The sequence below is a fragment of the Delphinapterus leucas genome, chromosome 3, assembly GCF_059928025.1.
Source record: "Delphinapterus leucas isolate spDelLeu-1000000601 "Yukka" chromosome 3, BTC_Dleu_Yukka2, whole genome shotgun sequence".
Lineage (NCBI taxonomy): Eukaryota > Metazoa > Chordata > Mammalia > Artiodactyla > Monodontidae > Delphinapterus > Delphinapterus leucas.
The window spans coordinates 125,628,374-125,636,074 of record NC_143131.1 but is presented as its reverse complement, the minus strand read 5'-3'; positions in this window follow the sequence as shown (position 1 = coordinate 125,636,074).

Here is a 7,701-nt window from a genome sequence, read left to right as displayed (position 1 = left end):
GAATCCCCATAAGGTTAACAGCTGATCTTTCAGCAGAAGCTATGCAAGCCAGAAGTGACTGGCAGGACATACTTAAAGTGATGAAAGGGAAAAAACCTACAACCAAGATTACTCTATCCAGCAAGGATCTCATTCAGATTTGATGGAGAAATTTAAACCTTTACAGACAAGCAAAAGCTGAGAGAGTTCAGCACCACCAAACCAGCTCTACAACAACTGCTAAAGGAACTTCTCTAGGCAAGAAACACAAGAGAAGGAAGAGACCTACAATAACGAACCCAAAACAATTAATAAAATGGGAATAGGAACATACATATCGATAATTACCTTAAATGTAAATGGACTAAATGCTTCCACCAAAAGACACAGATTGGCTGAATGGATACAAAAACAAGACCCATATATTTGCTGTCTACAAGAGACCCACTTCAGACCTAGAGACACATACAGACTTAAAGTAAGGGGATGGAAAAAGATATTACATGCAAATGGAAACCAAAAGAAAGCAGGAGTAGCAATACTCGTATCAGACAAAATAGACTTTAAAATAAAGACTATTAGAAGAGACAAAGAAGGACACTACATAATGATCAAGGGATCGATCCAAGAAGAAGACATAACAATTTTAAATATTTATGCACCCAACATAGGAGCACCTCAATACATAAGGCAAATACTAACAGCCATAAAAGGGGAAATCGACAGTAACATATTCATAGTTGGGGGCTTTAACACCCCACTTTCACCAATGGACAGATCATCCAAAACGAAAATAAATAAGGAAACCCAACCTTTAAATGATACATTAAACAAGATGGACTTAATTGATATTTATAGGACATTCCATCCAAAAACAACAGAATACACATTTTTCTCAACTGCTCATGGAACATTCTCCAGGATAGATGATATCTTGGGTCACAAATCAAGCCTTGGTAAATTTAAGAAAATTGAAATTGTATCAAGTATCTTTTCCAACCACAACGCTATGAGACTAGATATCAATTACAGGAAAAGATCTTTAAAAATACAGACACATGGAGGCTAAACAATACACTACTTAATGACGAAGTGATCACTGAAGAAATCAGAGGAAATCAAAAAATACCTAGAAACAAATGACAATGGAGACACGACGACCCAAAATCTATGGGATGCAGCAAAAGCAGTTCTAAGAGGGAAGTTTATAGCAATACAATCCTACCTCAAGAAACAGGAAACATCTCAAAAAAGCAACCTAACCTTGCACATAAAGCAATTAGAGAAAGAGGAACAAAATAACCCCAAAGTTAGCAGAAGGAAAGAAATCATAAAAATCAGATCAAAAATAAATGAAAAAGAAATGAAGGAAATGATAGCAAAGATCAATAAAACTAAAAGCTGGTTCTTTGAGAAGATAAACAAAATTGATAAACCATTAGCCAGACTCATCAAGAAAAAGAGGGAGAAGACTCAAATCAATAGAATTAGAAATGAAAAAGGAGAAGTAACAACTGACACTGCAGAAATACAAAAGATCATGAGAGATTACTACAAGCAACTCTATGCCAATAAAATGGACAACCTGGAAGAAATGGACAAATTCTTAGAAAGGCACAACCTGCCAAGACTGAATCAGGAAGAAGTAGAAAATATGAACAGACGAATCACAAGCACTGAAATTGAAACTGTGATTAAAAATCTTACAACAAACAAAAGCCCAGGATCAGATGGCTTCACAGGCGAATTCTATCAAACATTTAGAGAAGAGCTAACACCTATCCTTCTGAAACTCTTCCAAAATATAATAGAGGGAGGAACACTCCCAAACTCATTCTATGAGGCCAGCATCACCCTGATACCAAAACGAGACAAGGATGTCACAAAGAAAGAAAACTACAGGCCAATATCACTGATGAGCATAGATGCAAAATTCCTCAACAAAATACAAGCAAACAGAATCCAACAGCACATTAAACGGATCATACACCATGATCAAGTGGGGTTTATTCCAGGAATGCAAGGATTCTTCGATATACACAAATCAATCAATGTGATACACCATATTAACAAACTGAAGGATAAAAACCATATGATCATCTCTATTAGAGGCAGAGAAAGCTTTCGACAAAATTCAACACCCATTTATGATAAAAACCCTGCAGAAAGTAGGCATAGAGGGAACTTTCCTCAACATAATAAAGGCCATATATGACAAACCCACAGCCAACATTGTCCTCAGTGGTGAAAAACTGAAAGCATTTCCACTAAGATCAGGAGCAAGACAAGGTTGCCCACTCTCACCACTCTTACTCAACATAGTTTTGGAAGTTTTAGCCACAGCAATCAGAGAAGAAAAGGAAATAAAAGGAATCCAAATTGGAAAAGAGGAAGTAAAGCTGTCACTGTTTGCAGATCACGTGATACTATACATAGAGAATCCTAAAGATGCTACCAGAAAACTACTAGAGCTAATCAATGAATTTGGTAAAGTAGCAGGACACAAAATTAATGCACAGAAATCTCTGGCATTCCTATACACTAATGATGAAAAATCTGAAAGTGAAATCAAGAAAACACTCCCATTTACCACTGCAACAAAAAGAATAAAATACCTAGGAATAAACCTACCTAAGGAGACAAAAGACCTGTATGCAGGAAATTATAAGACACTGATGAAAGAAATTAAAGATGATACAAATAGATGGAGAGATATACCATGTTCCTGGATTGGAAGAATCCATATTGTGAAAATGACTCTATTACCCAAAGCAATTTACAGGTTCAATGCAATTCCTATCAAACTACCACTGGCATTTTTCACAGAACTAGAACAAAAAATTTCACAATTTGTATGGAAACACAAAAGACCCCGAATAGCCAAAGCAATCTTGAGAACGAAAAACGGAGCTGGAGGAATCAGCCTCCCTGATTTCAGACTGTACTACAAAGCTACAGTAATCAAGACAGTATGGTACTGGCACAAAAACAGAAAGACAGATCAATGGAACAGGATCGAAAGCCCAGAGATAAACCCACGCACATATGGTCACCTTATCTTTCATAAAGGAGGCAGGAATGTACAGTGGAGAAAGGACAGCCTCTTCAATAAGTGGTGCTGGGAAAACTGGACGGCTACATGTAGAAGTGTGAGATTAGATCACTCCCTAACACCATACACAAAAATAAGCTCAAAATGGATTAAAGACCTAAATGTAAGGCCAGACACTATCAAACTCTTAGAGGAAAACATAGGCTGAACACTCTATGACATAAATCACAGCAAGATCCTTTTTGACCCACCTCCTAGAGAAACGGAAATAAAAACAAAAATAAACAAATGGGACCTAATGAAACTTCAAAGCTTTTGCACAGCAAAGGAAACCATAAACAAGACCAAAAGACAACCCTCAGAATGGGAGAAAATATTTGCAAATGAAGCAACTGACAAAGGATTAATCTCCAAGATTTACAAGCAGCTCATGCAACTCAATAACAAAAAAACAAACAACCCAATTCAAAAATGGGCAGAAGACCTAAATAGACATTACTCTAAAGAAGATATACAGATTGCAAACAAACACATGAAAGGATGCTCAACATTGTTATTCATTAGAGAAATGCAAATCAAAACTACAATGAGATATCATCTCACACCAGTCAGAATGGCCATCATCAAAAAATCTAGAAACAATAAATGCTGGAGAGGGTGTGGAGAAAAGGGAACACTCTTGCACTGCTGGTGGGAATGTGAATTGGTACAGCCACTATGGAGAACAGTATGGAGGTTCCTTAAAAAACTACAAATAGAACTACCATATGACCCAGCAATCCCACTACTGGGCATATACCCTGAGAAAACCATAATTTACAAAGAGTCATGTACCAAAATGTTCATTGCACCTCTATTTACAATAGCCCGGAGATGGAAACAACCTAAGTGTCCATCATTGGATGAATGGATAAAGAAGATGTGGCACATATATACAATGGAATATTACTGAGCCATAAAAAGAAACGAAGTTGAGCTATTTGTAATGAGGTGGATAGACCTAGAGTCTGTCATACAGAGTGAAGTAAGTCACAAAGAGAAAGACAAATACCGTATGCTAACACATATATATGGAATTTAAGAAAAAAAATGTCATGAAGAACCTAGGGGTAAGACAGGAATAAAGACACAGACGTACTAGAGAACGGACTTGAGGATATGGGGAGGGGGAAGGGTAAGCTGTGACAAAGCGAGAGAGAGGCATGGACATATATACACTACCAAACGTAAGGTAGATAGCTAGTGGGAAGCAGCCACATAGCACAGGGAGATTATCTCGGTGCTTTGTGACTGCCTGGAGGGGTGGGATAGGGAGGGTGGGAGGGAGGGAGACGCAAGAGGGAAGAGATATGGGAACATATGTATATGTATAACTGATTCACTTTGTTATGAAGCAGAAACTAACACACCATTGTACAGCAATTATACTCCAATAAAGATGTAAAAAAAGATAAAATAAATAAAGGTGGAACTCAAATCTTATTTAAAAATAATAATAATAAATATGAGCCCATGCTTTAAGTACTTAGACAGAATACAAATACAATATTATTCAATAATCAGAAAGCCCCTGAGTAGGTATTATTACTACTACTACTACTATTATTATTATTATCACTACCAGTTTACTGATGTTGAAACTGAAAATCAGAGGAGGTTCAGCAATTTGCTCCAGGTATATGAGTAATGACAGATGAAAGGACGGATCCCAGACTTTTTTGTCTCCAAAGCCTGTACTGTTAATGATTCAACCAGTGTTTTTCAAAACGTGGTCCATGGTCTACCTACATCAAAATCACCTGAGATGCTTGTTAAAAATGCAAACTCTTTAGTTTCACCCAGGCCCACTGAATCAGTATTGCTGAGATGGAGCCAAGAATTGTGCATTTCCTTGTGTTTTTTTGCCTACTGACTGTTAACGCATTGCTAAGCTACTCTGCCTTCTGACATTTAAGACACCATTATGGCAAAAAGATGAAAATCTTACTAATAAGTGCATATGACCAAAGGCCTTCTGAAGGTTATCCCATCTAGAAGCCTTCACTGAATAGATAGGGAAACCCAACATCTAGACAGTATAGGGTCTAAGCTTTGTGTAACAATCCCAAAATTACACTCTGAGTGGGAAGGCCTGCTGACACCTCAGAATTCTGGAACTTTTCCCCTCCTTTCCAACTCCAATTTGCTCTATGACTTTGAAGAGGTCAATTTTTATGCCTGGGCATTGGTTTCTTTGCTGTTAGCTCTGGTGAGCTGACCTATGCTTCACAAGGGTGATCCCAAGATCCACACAGAGAAGGAACTTTCCCAGACTATATAGCTGAATCAAATGGTCCAGGATTTCTAGCGAGGGCAAAGATATGTTCAACAAAGCCAGGTAACAAAATATCACTTTTCACTTCTCTGTTTCAATGTCTTTGAAAACATTTTCCTATTATCATTTCCCACTATCCCTAAATTCTTTCAGGAGTAGAAGTGAATATAACATGTAAATAAATGTCTCTCCTAATTTCTTCCATATGGCCACAAAAAGTAGCAAGTTTAATAATGTTTCCCCCAAGTTTTTAAAGTGATAAAGAAGGGACCTTAAAAATATTTATTTTAACCCTCTTTGATTTTTATAGGTGATAAAACCAGCCAGTGAATGGACCCAGTGGAATACTCCTGTGTTATTCCACTACACCTAATGAATGCTTATGCTCCTAGTCTCTGCTTCCTCAAAGCAGTGCTAGTGTTGCTATAGCTGCTGTGTGTTTTTTTATAACAGTAACCCTAGCCTGTTGCCCTGGGGCAGGGCAGTATTTCTCAAAGTTTGGGACTCCGTACTCTGGTCGACTACAAGAAGATTTAGTTGGTTTTAAGTAATGCTGAATCACATAATAGAAAAATAATTCCTCTATCAATTTAAAAAATCTTTTTACTTACTTCAAAGAGAAAGTCTCAGGATGACTCTAATACAGGCTTAGTAGCTCTGTGACTTGGTAATCTCCCTTTTTAAGAAATTCAAAGTAGGCAGTTGATCACCTCTTCTTTACGGCAAGTGATATAAGCTTTCCAAATATGATAATGATGTGAATTTTTCTTTTAAAATCAATCAACTTAAAGAAGAGTATTAAGCAAATAATAGTATAAGGGACATGATAAAAATTCATAAAAATTGTATGAGAATGATTAAAATGATGATGAAATGATTCAAAATACAGACTCTGGAGTCAAACACACATGGGATTCCAATGTGCGGAATCTTCTAGATGTCTAAGATGTAGAGTAGGTTATATATCCTTTCAGTGATTCACTTTTACTGTTGGCAGAATGAGGACATTTGTAACGCCTACCCATGGTTTGTTGTGAGGATTAGCCAAATGATCACTGACAAGTTCTTACCACAGGGCCTGGCTTATGGCGAGTGGTCACCAACTGCCAACTGCTATTTTATCAGCAGTGGCAGCGCCAACATTACCTTGGCTGAGGAATGTTGATATATTTTATCTCCTATAATCACAGATTATAAAATCTAGGGAATATAAAAGAAAAAACCTCTAAAGATTATCTAATCTAAATTTCCCCAGACCCCACCACCTGAGGGTGTTGAGAAAAGGGAACCCTCCTACCTTGTTGGTGGGAATGTAAATTGATACAGCCACTATGGAGTTTCCTTAAAACACTAAATGTAAAACTACCATATTACCCAGCAATCCCACTCCTGGGCATATATTCAGAGAAAACCATAATTCGAAAAGATACATGCACCCCAATGTTCACTGCAGCACTATTTACAATAGCCAGGACATGGAAGCAACCTAAATATCCAACAACAGAAGAATGGATAAAGAAAATGTGGTATGTATGTACAACGGAATGTTACTCAACTATAAAAAAGAACGAAATAATGCTATTTGCGGCAACATGGATGGACTTAGAGATTATCATACTAAGTGAAGTAAGTCAGAGAAAGACAAATACCATATGATATCACTTATATGTAGAATCTAATAAAAAATGGTACAAATGATCTTATTTACAAAACAGAATTCACAGATCTCAAAATCAAACTTACGGTTACCAAAGGAGAAACGTCGGGGGAAGTAATAAATTAGGAGATTGGGATTAACATATACACACTGCTATATATAAAATAGATAACTAGCAAGAAACTGCTGTATAGCACAGGGAACTCTACTCAATATTATTTAATAACCTACATGGGAAAAGAATCTGAAAAAGAATGGATATATATATATTGATATATATATATGTATAACTGATTCACTTTGCTGTATGTACACTTGAAACAAATACAACATTGTGAATCAACTATACTCCAATAAAAACTTTTAAAAAATAAAAATAAAATAAAAGCAACATGTTTTCTAGAATAGCATGTCTCCTTTTAAGCTAACCAATGAATAAGAAAAATAATATCTGTTTAAAAAGTTTTAAAAAACAAACAACCTCTAAAGTTTATCTAATCTAACCTTCCCCAGACCCCACCACCTAAGGCTTAAAGTTCCTCTAAAGGAGTTTTTAACCTTTATGGTTTATGACTTTTCATTTGTTTTAAATATTCTTAATGCTTTTATTAATCTTAAACTAAAATTTAGCATACATTTTAATTCTGATATAGGCAGTAGTATATGCAGTACTCTGACGTTGTCACTAACAGAAATCAC